This window comes from Lycium barbarum, chromosome 9, assembly GCF_019175385.1.
Source record: "Lycium barbarum isolate Lr01 chromosome 9, ASM1917538v2, whole genome shotgun sequence".
In the NCBI taxonomy this organism is placed as follows: domain Eukaryota; kingdom Viridiplantae; phylum Streptophyta; class Magnoliopsida; order Solanales; family Solanaceae; genus Lycium; species Lycium barbarum.
In genome coordinates, this window is record NC_083345.1 from 61,571,353 (window position 1) to 61,587,484 (window position 16,132).

The 16,132-nt window shown below is 40.4% G+C and overlaps 1 long non-coding RNA gene across 1 annotated transcript; it reads left to right on the forward strand.

Moving 5' to 3' along the window:
• The first annotated feature begins 4,656 nt into the window (after positions 1–4,656).
• LOC132608846 (uncharacterized) lies at positions 4,657–6,885 on the forward strand. Its single transcript, XR_009570548.1, has 3 exons — positions 4,657–4,820; positions 5,631–5,681; positions 6,740–6,885. It is a non-coding gene; the product is annotated as an uncharacterized LOC132608846 (long non-coding RNA).
• Positions 6,886–16,132: the final 9,247 nt, after the last annotated feature.

The following is a 16,132-nucleotide window of genomic DNA, read 5'->3' on the forward strand; positions in this document are numbered from 1 at the left end:
CCCTACGCCTCAGACTAGGCCACATTAACAGGCAACATTTTACTAGTATCCTCTCCCGCAGCCACAGTAGCCGTTTGGCTAGCTGTAGTTTTTCTAGTCACAAGCATCACTGTACATCACTTATTTAAACATAAGTTAGACTTATTTTCTTATGAGTGAGCATGATCTGATGTATGAATGAAAGGCAACCATCCGTGAATGTTCTGTCGCCTCCTGATTATAAGTGCGGTGCACAACACATCCATAAGCAAGACTTTACTAGACACGACTTTTAGACTTCCTAGGACACATATTTGCTCTGATACCAAGTTTGTCATGCCCCAAACCTGGGGAGACAAGATCGACACCTAGTACATGCCTTACTTGACCGAGTGTACCAACTTATAATACATACAATCTGAACATATATGGAAACATCTAGGTTGACAAGGCCGAATTACATGATAACTTGAGATATCTAGGCTGACAAGGCCGTAACTCATGATAATCTAAAGATAAAAGGTTAAACGAACCATTGAACTAAGAAAGACCAAAACTTATATACATATAAGGACCGACAAGGCCACCATGAGTATCGTACAAGACCATCAAGGCCGGCAAGGGCATAACACATACTATACATATGACAGTTGTCTACAATCTTTTGCGCCTGCAATATCTCTGAAATGGTTGGGATAGGGGCTCGACCTGCCTATCATGTCTATACATCAACACAACAAAAAACCTCTAGACTTGGCAGCTTTGGAGTATATGGAGCTTACCAATCACAGCTAAACACAAGCAACGCCAACTGAGGAGGCTTGTCCGACTGTGTATCTGAACTTGCAGTATGAACTACAGTGCCCTTGACAAAAGCGACGTCAGTACGAAAGAATGTACTGAGTATGTAAGGCAACTGAATAATTGTAAAGTAAAACTGAACTACATGAACGAACATCAAATGTAACTGAGTAAGAAAGAATATGAGGGTGTGATTACCATCTTCTAATTGACTTAACAATTACAATACAACAAAAGGCCACTATGGGCACATAGTAAAGAAACAATGTACCGAGCCACAAAGAGGGTCTCGTGTGTAAAAAGGCCACTATAGGCATATAACTGATTATGTACCGAGGAATAAAGAGGTCTCACGTGTAAAATAATGTATCGAGCCATAAAGAGGTCCCACGTGTGAAAGAAAGTAGTAAATACAAGATAACCTTGGGGTTTAGAATGTACCGAGCCACAAAAAGGTCTCGTGTGTAAAACAGGCAATAAACCCAAAAAATAGCACTGAGGCTTAACATTTCCTTTAACGATATGGGACGTTCAAAGTTATAAGTCATTGAAGGGCATTATGGATGTTACTTAACACATTTCCTTTTGATTGGGACAAAGACTATAGGTAATACAAAGACAACAAGTGATACAAAACTTCTGTCAATCAAGATACCGTGACATATGACGGAAGGGAACATCATAAGTAGAGTGTTTTACGAAAAACTTTTCTTTGTGTTTTGCGAAAAACTCTTCTTTAAAAGCTTTCATTTTTTAAGATCGCATTAGAAGAAGACGCATGCCTATCAGAGGTACAATGAAATAGCCATTACATAAATTTAATGTCCACTCTATCGACGATGATAAAATTGGTCTTCTCTACAAAAAATAATACTAGTGTCAAGCTAAGGGAAGGCAGAACAACAACACAATGAGTTGCAAGCTCGCTATACGATTATCTAAATGGCGTTTCTCCATGCCGCCATCCCTTTTAAAACTCATAACAACAACCATAATAGAGATATATATCTATACTATATCACAAGCACCTCAACTGAGAAAGAACAACCCCAAAAATTACACACAACAACACCCAATAGATCATTTACGACTTTGAACCGGCAGCCGTAAGTTCTCATCCAACCAACATATCCAAAGCCTAGATAAGCTGAAATACAAGAAGAATCATACCTTAAACAACATGATCAATCCCATTACACTCTATACTCCAACTAGAAGGAAGATTCAAGTTCTTCCAACATGAAAGAACCAAACCTGTACCACGACTTTCCCGAAGGTGGAATTATGTTATAATCTTGTAGAACATCACTTGGGTGATATGAAACCCTTATAGAACTTTTAGAGAGCTATAGGATCTGGGTGGGGTGAAAAATATAATGAAAATGAACTCCCACCATTTTACTATAATAGAAGCTTCCTAATGCCTCAAATTCATAGTGGAATCACTCCCCATGAAACCGTATCACTGTTCATGATCTTCCACCGCGGATCACCACTTCAATTCCAACATTTTGTTTGGGTTTCATGGTGGAGCACCACCATTTGATGGTTCATGGATGGGTTTAATGGCCCATATTTTTCCATGATTCATGGCAAAGTGTCAAACTTTGACTAAACTTATTCTCTTTGATTCGTTTAACCTCTAATACCTATGACACTTCCTTAACACTGGTTTAAACCATCATTATTCCTATAAATATCATCATACCCTATGGGTTCGTGTTGGTTTACTTACGACGCATTCTAAAATGCAAGTAAGGGCTCTTACACTGATTGTCCATTGGCTCAACAAGGGGGTGTAGAATCAGATGAGAATGGAATTTCGAACATTTCATTGGATCAACAAGGAATAGGAGAATCAACTTTGAATGCAAGAGATGTCACTAAATTGATAAATGAAAACACTAATACTGCATTGCAGGTGGTTATGCCAGAAATAGAAGTTATAATATCACCTTAGTAGATACAATATAGAGATGAGCAGGAAGATGAAGATATGGAAAGGAATATAGAAGAAGCTATTGTGGAAGCTAAAATATCCCATAGGCACTTAGCACAAGCCAGACTGACTTGAAAGAAACAAAAGGGTGCAAGGAGTACAAGTATACCTCCTTTACGAAGAACAACAAGGAGAGTACTGACCAACACCAACGTTTCTAAATGATAGACAAAGCAATACTCTGGAATATTAGATAAGTTAATACTCAACTTGCTTTTGAGATATTAATTGATCTAAACAAGAGAAATCAATACTCAATTATAGCCCTAGAGGAGACTTTTCAAGATTCTAATTCACTAGAGTCATATAGAGTAAAATTGGGCCATCAAAATGCAATTGCTAACTTATCAAGGGAAATCCATGATCAATAACACCAAATCCATGAACCCAAGTGTATGAAACCTAGCCAAAGTTCATCTAATTCAAGAAATCCCAAAAGAGCGGAGATAGGGTTTTGGTGCTAGAAGGGAAACTCCACTCAAGGCTTGTTCAACCATCATCCAAGGTAAGTTTCATGACCATTACATGTTGTTTAAGGTATTGGAGGGTTAAGGTACCCGACTTGTAGAAAAGCATAGCAAATGGGTCATTTAAGAATGAATAGTGTCATGTTTGAATGGTAGTTGAATTGAATCATGAATGTTAGGGTGTTGTGAGTATGAATACGTTATAAAGGATATGTAGACCATGAGATAAGTGTGATACGTGGGAAAATACGATAGCGAACCTATAACCATAAATGTGAAGAAATTGGAGAGAAATGGTGGATTTTGCCTAAAGTATATAAATGATGATTGTTGCTTGCGATATTGTGAGTTGTGTTGTAGATGTTTAGAAGTTGATATGAAATACGGGAAAAGTAGTATAAACAAAGGAAGTGCTGCCCAATTTTCTCTAGAATTAGTAGTGCGTTATTATGGTTGATTGACTAATGTTAGTACGAATACTCTTTTGAAGGTAGAGACGCGACATTGAAGAAGAATAAGCGAACGCTAGATTGCTTAAACGAGAAAGGTATGTGACGCTTAACTCTTCTTCCAAAAGGCATAAATCCTTCAACCTTTTCCACAATCCTTCTATAAGATGAAGCTTATGAGCCCTTCTATTTATTGAGTCGCCTATGAGCATGATAATGATGATAATAAGCTGGAGTATAGAGATTCGGGAAATTGTAACATGATGTTCCTACGATGCTAATGATGTTATTATTGCTAACACTCGCCTTATGCTTTATTTCCTTCAAGGCGAGGCAAGATACTCCTAAAGGTCCATAATACATTCGGGGGTTCACGACCTTACGTCACCCCGACATAGTGTGGTTGTCTCAAAGCCTAATGTGTGCTCTTAATGCTAATGTATATTATAACAATAAAATAATGAATAATGCTAACTGGTAATATAACTATGGGATACATGGAATACTAAGAAATGATAACATGATGCTATGGCATGAGATGTATAATAATGATTTGCTATGACTTGTTATACCCCGCGTTTTCAGAGCATGAGTATGACATGCACCTTACCGTAGCAATGGAGAGCTTCAGAATATTTAGAGATCGAGCAAATTGAGAAAATAAGTGCGACGAAAATTTGAAAAAAAATGCTGGGCGAAATTTTAGTCAACTCTGGAGGCGCATATCTCATAGTATATGTGGAGTTTTAAGGTGTTTTAAAAGCTTAAAATGAAGTTCATCGAGTCTAGTTTGTGATGCAACAAACCATTCATTGATAGGACATCGGAGTAGAGAATTATAGACGTTACAAACTGAACTGTCGACGCAGAAACAACATTTCAGACGTTAAAACCGACTTTGGCCTTTTCTTTAAAGAGACAAAAAACTTCATTTTTCAGCAAAACAAAGGTTCCAGAAATTTCCAGAAAAATTCAGCCCTTCTCCCTTCCTTTCTACATAATTAAATTGAGGGATTTCATGGCAAATTGAAGGAAAAAGATGGAGGTCACAATAGCCATGGCAACTCACGGCCATGGCTGCACTTGAAGAGGTCACATGCTTCCTTTAAGAGTTTTGCTTCTAAGGTAAGATTTCATTCCCTTTTTCCATGTTTTGGAAATGATTAATCTTGGTATGAATTGGTGGATGTGGAATTGAATGCAAAAATTGTGTGGGTTGATGTTGAAGCTTTGTTTGAGCCGTGTAGGGGCTGTTTTGGTAGAACATGGTGAATGAGTTTTAGGTGACATTTTGGTTGTTGTTGTTGTGGATTCTATGGTAAAAATGAAGGTTTAATGGTTCAAGTGGAAGTTGTAATCGTCGTGGGCTGTTTTAGAAGATAATGTGATTTTAATACAATTTCTTGTATTTTTGGAAAATAATGTTGTTAGCATGTGAATGGTTGGTGTAGTTCATGAATTTGAATGAAGGAAATGTGTTGTTATTGTTCTTGTTGAATTTGGACGGTTTCGGGTGAAGTGGTATGTTGGTCGGGTTATTTGGAATATTATGTGAATTGTTTGAAGTACTCTTGAATCATGTTAGAATGATTTCGGATTTATACTTGAATGTGGAATCATTGGTATTGGCTTGATTATATGTGATTAAATTGAATACAAATGGAATGTTGTTGACTTGTGTGACAAGAGTTGTTAATGTTAGAATATATTTTGGGATTGATCGTTGAATTTGTTAGTATCATTGTTGGTAATGTTGTTGGTAAATTTGGCCGAGTTCCATTCTGGGGTTTGTTGTTGTACTTTTGGCCGAGTTGAATTCTCGGGGATGGCGCATTTACAGGGGAAATGCTGCCGAAATTTCTGTAGACAAATGTTAATTCAAGATTGAATTCCTAAAAGCTCTAATTAATATTTGGTAAATGTGACCATTTGTAGATTTTGGAGAGTTTGGGACTTGAATTTGGAGTAGCGTAAGAAGCGGAAAAGGTATGTAAGGCTTTATCCTTCCTTCTTTTAGCAAGTCCTATGTATACTACGTCAAGACTTGAGCCTCGGGAACAATTCTGTCCATCGAAATCCGAGTTTGATTTTGAATACTATTCGTTCAATTTAATTGAACTATAATTCTTATGTTTTGTTGGAAAAGTGTCTAAACATCCATAACTTCCACAAGCGTATTCGGATTGCTTTGAAACTTTCTTGGATGACTCCATAGAGTCCAATGTTTGTAATTTATATCCGCCACCTCTACTTGACCCGAGGTGGGTCCACAAGTTCCGAAACTTCCTTCGCTTGTCTCACTTGAGCTATTCTTGTATGATATAAAAGTAAGTATTTTGATATTCTGGATAAGCTACTTACCTTCTGTATTTTTCTGATATACGATTTTGGCATACATGAATCTAATCACCGAGTCCCTCACCGAGGGCCGGGGCACGTTGTATGTATGTGTAATGCCTGATTCTGACATATGTGATTTATGTTTGGAAAGTAATAAATTTGGTTATTGACCGCTGGATTCTTGACCGCGGTGTGTGCGACATTGACCGCTGGATTCTTGACCGCGGTATGCCGCATTTGTGATGTTGACTGCTGGATTCTTGACCGCGGTGTGTGCGACATTGGCCGCTGGATTCTTGACTGCGGTATGCCGCATTTGTTATGTTGACCGCTGGATTCTTGACCGCGGTGTGTGCGACATTGACCGCTGGACTCCTGACCGCGGTATGCCGCACTATGTGATAGTGACCGCTGGACATTTGGTCGCGGTAATTGTTTGTCTGGTTTTCTGTGTGTATGAGACGGAAATGTTTTTCAAAGGAAAGCAAGCATGTTGGCATTTTGATTGCCGTATTTGTCTTCCGGAACCTCCTATGTATGATTTGTACGTCAAATGCAACACTTTGGTATTCTGGTTATTGTGCTCACCTTCTGTACATTTTACTTCGGTTATGACTTCGTTTTCTGTACTTCATGTTTTGCATACTCAGTACATATTTCGTACTGACCCCCTTTCTTCGGGGGCTGCGTTTCATGCCGCGCAGGTACTCCCAGGTGAGTTGAAGACAGTATAGAAGATGTTCCAGTGCAGATGGCAAGCTCCATTTGTTCCCGGAGTGCTGCCGAGTCAGAGTTGGTATGTTATGCTTTCTGGATTACGTTAGAGACTTTGCAGACAGCGTCGTGGGTATTGGTTGTCAGTCTGTAAGCGGCTCCGTTAGTCGAAATGTCGGTCTGTGTTATGTACTGAATTTTGTATGATTATAGATTTGTTATGCTTGGAAGCTAAGTGGAAGAATATTTCTAAAAAAACATTTACGATGTATTTCATCTCATTTGATTTGAAAAGTTTGACGTGATTTTATGTGCAGCAAGAGTCTGAGGGTTCACTCGGACCTAGGTAAGGGTCGGGTGCCCATCACACCCTAGCGGAATTAGGGTGTGACATGACTGATGTTGTGATGATACGATTCCACCACGCCTATATGGTCGGGCATGTCACCGCGAATGCGGGCTGCATACGATTCCATCGCGCTTATATGGCCGGGAATGTCACCGCTAATGCGGGCTGCTACGTTTACAGCGCGCCTAGAGGGCCGGGCACGATCACCACTAGTGGGCGGCATATTTGGGTTACCCGGACGCGGGTGACGATACAGAATATGATGTGATGATGCATATGATGATGTACGTGATGATGTATGGGATGTGACAACATGTATATTATGATTATGTGAAATGTGAAATATGAAAGTAATACGATTGCCTATGACACTTGTGCAGGTTGTATCCTTGTCTCATGACCCATGATCTCTCTATTATGTTTGTTTATTTCATTCCTGCCTTACATACTCAGTACAATATTCGTACTAACGTCCGTTTTCTTTGGACGCTGTGTTCATGCCCACAGGTAGACAGGCAGGAGATCTTGCCCCGTATTCTTAGAGGATATTAGCTGTCTGGAAGCCCTCCCTTGTCCCAGAGGTACCTATGATGATTCTTTTGTGTACAATTGTAGATGTCATCTCTTAGAGGATCGTAGATACTCAATGTGGGTCATGTGATTTCACGACGCGGATTTTATGTAAATATATCGATATATGTTGTTGTATAAAAGCATTATGTTTTGAAATGGAAAGCAGTTTCTTTTGTAAAATAAGCATGAAATCAATAAATGATTGTTGAATGAGTCTAAGAGGTAATATTACGAGCAGTGCTCGGTGATTAGTCCCGGGTACCCGTCGCGGCCCCTAGCTGGGTCGTGACAAAAGTGGTATCAGAGCAGTTCGGTCCTAGGAAGTGTCTACGAGCCGTGTCTAGTAGAGTCTTGTTTATGGTGCGTAGCGCGCCACATCAATAAACAAGAGGCTACAGGGCATTTAGAAAAAAATGAATATCTTTCTTCTATGAGATCGTGCGATAGAGCCATGCATAAGATTTTATCCTCCCTAATAGTGTGTTATGATTTCAGAATTCCACCGAAGGGAAAAGCTACAGCCGCCCAGAAGGGCAAGACAACAACAAAGAGGCGGGTAGACAGAGAGCCTCCGATGAATATAGAGGAAGGCGAATCACACAACGAGGCTTTGTCAAATACTTCTTCTACCCCGCCTAATGCGGAAGAGCAAGGAGGAGCCCCAGCTCCAATTCGTCCGCCGGTTGCTTCGGGTCAACAAATGACCGAGGCCATTCAGTTATTGACACAATTGGTTGCCGCTCAGGCACAACGACAGAATGTGGGTTCAAGTGACCGGGCAGCAAGTACTAAGGCCCATGATTTTATGAGTCTAAACCTTCCGGAGTTCTTTGGGTCAAAGCCGGAGGAAGACCCATAAGGTTTTATTCATGAAATATTGAGGACATTGAAGATTGTCCATGCCTCCGAAACCGAATCCGTGGAGTTGGCATCCTATAGACTCCGGGATGTGGCGGTGTTATGGTACAACAATTGGGTATTATCAAGAGGGGAGAATGCGCCTCCTCCGGTTTGGCAAGAGTTCGTAGATGCTTTTGTTCATCAATATTTGCCACCCTAGGTCCGCTGAGCTAGAGCGGATAGACTTCTAAATTTGAGGCAACGGAACATGAGTGCCCGGGAGTATAGCATGCAATTCAATTCCTTGGCTAGATATTCTCCGACCATGGTGGCCGACATGGGAGATCGGGTACATAGATTTGTGAGTGGTTTGGGACCACATTTATTTAGAGATTGTTTGACAGCTTCTTTGCAAGACGGGATGGACATTTCCCGGATACAGGCTCATGCTCAGAATTTGGAGGGGCGACAACAAAAAAAAGGGGTGATCACGACAGTGATAGGAGGCCAAGCAAAAGGGCTAGATCTATGGGCACAGGAAGCGATTATAGAGGAGGATCGAGGCAGGCTTATTCCCGACATTCAGGACAGGTAGCATCTAGTGCACCTCCCCGGTTCGCAGACCGAGGGTTCGACCGCTCTTTTCTATCGGGACAGGGTCAGAGCTCGAGAGCTTCGGGTTCTCAGTTTGGGGGTGATTACAGTCAGAGGCGACCACCAGTTCCACGATGTAGTCGGTGCTGCAAATTACATTCAGGGCCGTGTCGTCAGGACACTGATGGTTGTTATGTTTGTGGGCAGACTGGACATTTGATGCGAGATTGTCCCTCGCGATATGGTATAGGTGGGGTTTATCCCACAGGCTCAGCAGCGGGTTCCTCATCAGCACGCCCGGCAGGGCAGACACCTCAGATGACAACAGGTTGAGGTAGAGGTCGAGGGGCAGCATCTACTTCAGGTGCCACTCAGCCCCGTGTATATGCTTTAGCGGGACGACACGATCTCGAGTCCTCTCCGGATGTAGTCACAGGTATATTGTCTATATTCTCTCGTGATGTGTATGCGTTGATAGATCCGGGTTCTACATTTTCTTATATTACTGTACATGTTGCCGGTTGTATTGGGGTGAAACCCGAGTCCATTAAACCCTTTGAGGTGCTTTCTTCGGTTGGTGAACCCGTGATAGCAAAACAAGTATACAGAAATTGTGTCATTGTTATATGTGATCGTCAGACCCAAGCCGATTTGATTGAGCTGGAAATGGTAGATTTCGATGTAATCATGGGTATGGATTGGTTGGCCTCGTGTTATGCAAATGTTGATTGCCGCACAAAAGTGGTTCGATTTTCAATTTCTGGGAGAGCCCGTGCTTGAATAGAAGGGTAATACAGCATCGCCAAAGGGTAGGTTTATTTCCTACCTCAAGGCGAGGAAGATGATAGCCAAGGGTTATATTTATCATTTAGTTCAAGTTCATGACACAGCGGCAGAACCACCAACTTTTCAGTAAGTTCCGGTGGTGAATGAATTTCAAGACGTATTCCCGGATGAACTTCCAGGTCTTCCACCAGAAAGAGAGATTGATTTCGCTATTAATGTGTTGCCGGACACAAAGCCTATTTCTATTCTCGCACGGAATCGGAACATGCAGATCATCTGAGGATCGTTCTTGGTATTCTTCGAGCCCGAGAATTATATGCAAAATTTTCAAAGTCTGAGTTCTGGCTGAATTCGGTAACAGTTCTGGGCCATGTTATTTCCAATGATGGTATTCGAGTCGACACTCAGAAAATTGAAGCTGTGAAGACTTGGCCAAGGCCTACGACGCCCACAGAAGTCTGTAGTTTTCTGAGTTTGGCAGGCTATTATAGAAGGTTTGTGGAGGGCTTTTCATGTATTTCAGCCCTATTGACGAAGTTAAACCAGAAGACAGCTAAATTTCAATGGAACGATGCCTGCGAACGTAGTTTCCAAGAGTTGAAAAACAGGTTGACCTCAACTCCAATTTTAACACTTCCAGAAGGATCAGATGGCTACGTTGTGTATTGTGACTCTTCGGGTGTGGGATTAGGATGGGTATTGATGCCGCATGGTAAAGTCATCGCATATACTTCGAGACAATTACGGAAACATGAAAAGAATTATCCAACGCATGATCTTGAATTGGCTGCGGTCATTCATGCCTTAAAAATGTGGAGACATTATTTGTACTGTGTGCACGTTGATATCTATACAGATCACAAGAGACTCCAGTACATTTTCAAGCAGAAGGAGTTGAATCTGCGACAGAGGCGGTGGTTGGAATTGTTGAAAGACTGCGATGTGAACATCTTGTACCACCCCGGAAAAGCGAATGCAGTAGCCGATGCACTTAGCCGCCGGTCTATGGGCAGTTTATGCGAAGTCCCTCCGGAAAGGAATGAGATGGTTCAAGAACTTCACCGATTGGCTAACCTTGGAGTGTGTGTAATCGATTCGGGTGATGCAGGGATTAGTATCAATGATTCCACAATTTCATCCTTGGATATGGAAGTGAAAGAACGGCAGTATGAAGATCCTCAGTTATGTCGTCATAGAGACACATCTCATAGGAAGGAGAAGTCTCCATTTGATGTTTCCTTGGATGGGATCCTTAGATACCGAGGCAGGTTATGTGTGCCGAATATGGCGGATTTGCGCCGACGAATTCTAGATGAAGCACATTGTTCTCGATAGTCTATTCACCCGGGTTCAACCAAAATGTATCATGATCTTAAAATGGTGTATTGGTGGGATGGCATGAAGAGAGACTTAGCAGAATTTGTAGCACAGTGCCCAAATTGCCAACAAGTAAAAGCTGAGCATCAAAAGTCGGGAGGCTTATTGCAAGCAACAGAGATACCTACCTGGAAATGGGAAGTGATCAACATGGATTTCATTGTGGGATTACCTCGTTCTCGTGGCAAATATGATTCTATATGGGTAATCGTGGATAGATTGACAAAAGCAGCCCATTTTCTCCCAGTTAGAACCACGTACTCAACAGAAGACTATGTAAAGCCGTATCTCAAGGAAATCGTGCGACTTCATGGTATTCCATTGTCTATTATCACAGATAGAGGAGCACAATTTATAGCTAAGTTTTGGAAGTCTTTTCAAGAAGGTTTGGGCACGCAAGTGAATTTTAGCACGGCATTTCATCCACAGACCGATGGGCAAGCCGAGCGCACTATTCAGACCTTGGAAGATATGCTACGAGCGTGTGTGCTAGATTTCGGTGGTAGTTGGGATGATCATTTGCCACTAATTGAGTTTGCATATAACAACAGCTATCATTCTAGTATACAAATGGCTCTGTATGAAGCATTATATGGAAGGAAATGTAGATCTCCAATTGGATGGTTTGAAATAGGAGAAGCGCAATTAATAGGCCCTGAGTTGATCCTACAAGAAGTCGAAAAGGTCAAGGTGATTCGAGATCGGTTGTTGATAGCCCAAAGTCGCCAAAAGTGTCACACCCTAGTCCCGCTAGGGTGTGATGGGCACCCGACCACATATTCGGAGCCGAGCGAACCCGCTGACTCTTATTACAGACGTAATCCCTGGACATTTAATCAAACAAAATTGACAAATAAAATAAATGCTTTCAGAAATATTCTCTTTCAGAGTACTCAAACCAAAAAAAATATGTAAGCATATGGAATTTATCATACAACACAGAAGGACACATCGGCTGATGGAGCCGCTTACAGAACTGACAACCGATACCCTTGACTCTGTCTACAAAGTCTCTAACATTAACCAGACGTCATAGCACATATACTCTGACTCGGCAACACTCCAGGAACAAGTGGAGCTTGCCAACTCCGCTGGAACATCTTCTGTAATGACTTCTACTCATCTGGGTGTACCTGCGCGGCATGACACGTAGCCCCTGAAGTAAAGGGGGTCAGTACGGAATGTGTACTGAGTATGTAAAGCATGAAATACAGAAAACAGAACCATGACCGGAACAGATAGTACGATAACTAAGTACATAATACAGAATACCAAAACGTTTGCTTTCCAAACACAAAACATATTTGCCGATATCGTACATCATATATGCATATAACAGATCCATGCATGCGTGCTCGTAGAACATCATATACTGTATTGCTGCGGAACGTGCAGCCCGATCCATAATTATACATATACCGTACCCGGCCCTCTATTGCGGGACTCGGTGAACAAAATCATCATATGCCATCCTGGCCGCCATCCCCGTACCATCATATCATCATATGCATATACTGTACCCGGCCCGCAAGTGAGAGGGGCTCGGTGAACAATGCAGTGGAATACGCATGATAACATATCCTGGCCCGGGCTCAGTGAAATCCAAACTGAGACTTGCACGAACAAAATAATGCGAAACCATATGCACACAAATTAAGACTCTATAGACAAGCATACTTACCGACTCCTGAAAGCTCAGAAACAAATTTCGGGTCAATCCGATTTGGTATCGGAAAGTTATGGACGTTTGAAGTACAGAACCTTCTATGAGCATTTCAGAAGTCATTTTGTTTTTTGAAAAATCAAGGCAGTAATCATATCAAGTATCTTTCGGATATCATATAGATCAAATGAAGTACAACTTTTAGAATCATATGTACATATCAAAGTATATCAAAGATTCAATGGGATAATCAACATACTATCATTTGAAAATCAAAACATTAGTCATACCAATTTTCTTTCGAAAACGTATTGAACAGAACTTCGGACATTAACACATACAGAACTCTTTAGGCACAAACTCAGAATCCAAGAGCGGAGTTACCCCAAAGTGCATATCATGTCATACCTTATGTGGCTCTAGGACATGCCAAAGAAAGAAAGGGTAAGCCTTACATACCGTCCCACGACCAACTAGCTACGCTTATTTGTCCAACCTTGCTAGTGTACATACAAAAGAATTTACATAATCATTAGATTCATTGTCATTCACTTGCCTTAGTCTTTCAAATGAATTCACTTATATTCTACCGAAATTTCGGCAGCATTTCCCCTGTAAATACAACATCCTCGAGAATCTAACTCGGCCAATTTAACAACAACAAACCCGAGAATGCAACTCGGCCAGATTATCAATAACAATATCAACAATCATATCTTCCAACTTCAACAGTATTCAAAATACATCCCAACATTAGTAGCTCCTTTACATAATTCAATAACATTTCCTTTATATTCAATTCATACTTGTTCACATATTCAAATACTAATCTGAAACCATTCAACAATTTTCAAGAACACTTCAACAACCCGCACAACATTTCAAACGGCCCAACCAACACATACACTACCCGAATTCTTCCAAATTCAACAAGAACACTGTCAACACATTTCTTTCTTTCAACTTCATGAATTACACCAACAATTCACACTAACAACATTATCTTCCATAAGTGCAAGAACACTATTTTCAATTCACATTAGCTTCTAAAACAATTTTCCAACAATTATAACTTGAACTAGAATTATTAAACTTTCACTTCCATCATACAATTCCTTACAACAACAAGCAAAATACTAGATAAAATTAGTTCATCATCTCCCTACAACACAACATACACACACGGCCAAACATGGCATATACACGGCCAAACACCAACACACTAAATTCATGGTTTTCATTCATTTTACATCATGGAATTCACAACGCAACAATCAAATTACTAAATAAAAATCAATTCATCTCATTCTATCATCATAGCCCTATTCGGCCACCATCACATACATATATATTCCATGGATTTCATCCGTTCCTACATACTATAGTATTCACAAATCATCTCCAACACATAGAAAAGAGATTAAACACATACCTTTTTCCACACATCTTCTTGCTCGGCTAGGTTCACCACTTGCACAACAATTGTTTTTCTTACTCCCACAATCACTCCACGTTAAAGAGGACCTTCCAATTAGTTGTTTTGCTAGAAGAAAATATTTTTTTGATCAAGATTTTCCAAGGGTCTTGTTTGGTGAACCATGGCCGAATGGCCTTTTATGTTTCTTGCTTTCTCCAAGCTTCTTCATCTTTCTAAAAGATGAAGAGAAATATGTCTTATTTATCTTCTTTTTTTTTCACCACTTATCCATATTACACTTAAGTCCCTTAACAAAAACAAATATGGGCACATAGCCCATCTACCTTTTTCTTGAATATTCTAGATAATGAAATGAAAATATGACTTTTTGGTCATCTTTTATACATGTGGGCAATTTATTTAATTGGGCTAAAGCCCACCACATAGGGCACGACCACATGGCCTCTTTTATTCAAGACTAATATATTTATTTTTTTGTCTTCCAATTCATGAAAAATTATTTTTCCAAATTCCAAATTTGCCCTTAGCCTTCCTCCATATTTTATGAACGTCTTGCAAATTTCCCTTTTCGCCCCTAGCCTTTCTCAATATTTCCATTCCAATAATATTCATAAATAATATTCATAACAACTTGCACATTAAAATAATATTTTTTTTAAAAATGGTCATGCCCTTAATTTACCACGCCCATCTCGAAATATCCGGACGCACAAAATACGGGCTATAACAAAAAGTCTTATGCGGACAACCGCCGGCGAGACTTGGAATTTCAAATTAATGACTGGGTATTCTTGAAAGTGTCACCAATGAGAGGGGTGATGAGATTTGGTAAGAAAGGGAAGCTAAGTCCTAGATACATCGGACCCTACAAAATCATCCGTAAGGTGGGACAGGTAGCCTATGAATTGGAATTGCCTTCAGAGTTTGAATCAGTTCATCCAGTCTTTCATGTTTCGATGCTCCGCAAATGTGTTGGGGATAACACAAGGATTGTCTCGATAGATGATGTGCAAGTGATAGAAAAGTTAGCATATGAATAAGTACCTATTGTTATTCTAGACAGGCAAGTGCGAAAGCTTCGAAACAAAAAGGTAGCTTCAGTTAAGGTTCTGTGGCGGAACAACAATCGGGAAGAAATGACTTGGGAAGCGGAAGAGAGTATGAACTCTAAGTATCCGCACTTATTCCAACCCCCAGGAGAAATCCAAGATGAAACTCCAATGAGGTAAGGTACGTATACTTTAATTTTTATGTTTTTTGTCATGTGTGGCCATAGATATGTTGCTATTGTGATGTAGCCCTGTGAGGCAATGATATTATGGGTTGTTGTGACAGGTTAGTAGTGCCATATTACAGGGGAAACTCTGGCAAAATTTTCATAGAATCCCGAATAGTTTAACATTCGAGGACAAATGTTCCCAAGGGGGGAAGAATGTTGCACCTCGGAAAAAATTTTCGTTCATGCACAGTGAATTGACTGAAGAAGGGCATGATGCATACGATGTTTTGATAAATAAGAAATAATATTTAACGATTCTAAATGAGATTTTGGAGAAGAATTATAATGTCCCTCATCTTGGTAATGGAGTGTTAAGTAAGTTTCAAGAAGGACCATAAGCCAAATATGGGCATAAGCCATCCAAAAGGGCGAATTAAGGAAACATTTTCGGATGATCTGATTTGGAGGGGCCAAATTGCAATTATAAGGTTGGAATTTAGGAAAAACACCAAGAATGAATGTTGTGGATAATTGAAAGAGCTTT